At 33.2% G+C, this 2,000-nt stretch overlaps 1 protein-coding gene and 1 pseudogene across 1 annotated transcript in view; both read left to right on the plus strand.

Annotated features, from left to right (window-relative positions):
• Positions 1 to 2,000, plus strand: part of RPA1 (replication protein A1) — a 50,825-nt gene that overhangs the window by 22,835 nt on the left and 25,990 nt on the right. The window lies entirely within an intron of this gene.
• On the plus strand, positions 1,878 to 1,996 carry LOC120621217 (uncharacterized; annotated as a pseudogene).

Raw genomic sequence — 2,000 nt, forward strand, 5'->3', positions numbered from 1 at the left:
CCCCCCCCCAAATAAACCCTGAACCCTTTAGTTATCATCATCAAACTCCCCATCTTCCCCAGCCCTCAACATCAACTGATCTTCTTTCTGTCTCTATAGATTTGTTTATTCTGGATATTTCATGTAAATGAAATCATATAATATGTGGTCCCTTGTGACTGGCTTCTGCTTACGTAGTATAATGTTTTCAAGGTTCATCCATGTTGTATGTATCAGTACTTCATTCCAAGTAATCTTCCATTTTATGGGTATACCACATTTTCTTTATACATTTGTTTGGAGATTGGGTTGTTTCCACCTTTTTTCTCTCATAAATATAATGTCATAGACATTTGCATGCAAGTTTTTGTGTGGCCCTGTTTTCATTTTTTTATATACATTTTACTTAGGAGTAGAATTGTTCATCAAGTGGTAACTTTATGACTAAATTTTTGAGGAACTACTAGACTGTTTTCCAAAGTGGCTATACCAGTTTACATTCCCACTAGCAATGTACGAGGCTTCTAGTTTCTCAACATCCTCACCAACAGATAATTTCATCTGCCCTAGTATTTTCAGTTAAAGTGTCATCTGTAGAATATTTTATTAATATCTTCCTTTACTCTTCCCACCCCAGATTTTCTTGGGAATTCTATGTTTATTCTTCCATATGAATTTTAGAATTACATAGTCAAGTTCAAAAAGGACAAAAATCTTGGTGGAATGCAAATAATTGTATTAAATTTATATAGTATTTGATAGCAAATCTTTTTATTCAAGAATATGATATGTGACTACCCATCTAATATCTTGTTTTATCTATATCCCTATAATCCTCTGTAATCTTGAAACAAATCTCGGACATCATTTTTCATTCATAAATATCTTAGTATATATCTTCAAAAGATAAGAACTCTTTTTAAAATTTCCTTTTACAACTAAAATATCAAATATCAGTGTTTGGTTTCCAACTACTCATGTGTGTGTGTTTGTGTGTGTAAACAATTTATTTAAATCAGGATCCAAAGTAAAGTTCACACTACAGTAGGTTAATAGGTTTTTTTAGTCTTTTTGAATCTGTGGGTTCCTTCTTTACAACTTTTTTTCTCCCTTACTGTTTATTTGTTGAAGAAACCAGGTTATTTATTCTTTTCCTCATGCAATTTCCCACTGTCTGGATGTTGCTGAGTGTATCTCTATAAAATCATAGTGTGTTCTTGTCACCTTTGTTTTCTGTAAGTTGGGATTGATGTATTCTTTTGATATGCTGTTGGACTCATCTTGCTGATGTTTTATTTAGGCTGTATGTATATTATTTTTTTGAGTGTGTTTTCTCTTAGATTTTGGTATTAGGATACTAAATGATTGATAAGCCTTCAATTTTTCTAGGTTCTGCAGTAGTTTGGATAATTTTGGAAGGTAGTTAAAATCTACCACTAAATATCAATTGGATAGTTTTTATAGGGAATGTCTATCTAATTTTCAGGAACAGATAGTTTCAAACTTGTTATATTGAAATAATATAACCTTGATATGAAAACCTGATAAAAGTAGCACAAACTGATCAGTTATATGTAAAAATCCAATGTACAGCCATTAGATCATTTAAAGAATGCACCATGATGAAGTTGGGTTTATTATTCCTTAAATATTGCTCCCACTCACTTTTTAAAAAATCTCTATTGACATTACTCTAATTCAGGCCACCATCAGTTCTCTTCTTTTGGTCTCCCTGCCTCTAATTGTGTTCCCCTAAAATTCCTCTTCGTGTCTTAGTTCTCTTTAAATACAGACATGATCATGACATTCTTAATTCAAGTTTATATTGAGCAACAACTGTGGACCAGTTGTTGCATTAAGCACTGAAGGATACTTGCCTTCATTGAAAGTACAGTCTAGTCTACAGCCATGTCACCCTGAACAAGCCTGATCTTGTCTGATCTCAGAAGCTAAGCAGGGTCAGGCCTGGTTAGTACTTGGATAGGAGACCACCTAGGAAGACCAGGTGCTGTAGGCATAAA

Source organism: Pteropus medius, unplaced genomic scaffold (genome assembly GCF_902729225.1).
Source record: "Pteropus medius unplaced genomic scaffold, Ma_sr-lr_union100, whole genome shotgun sequence".
In the NCBI taxonomy this organism is placed as follows: domain Eukaryota; kingdom Metazoa; phylum Chordata; class Mammalia; order Chiroptera; family Pteropodidae; genus Pteropus; species Pteropus medius.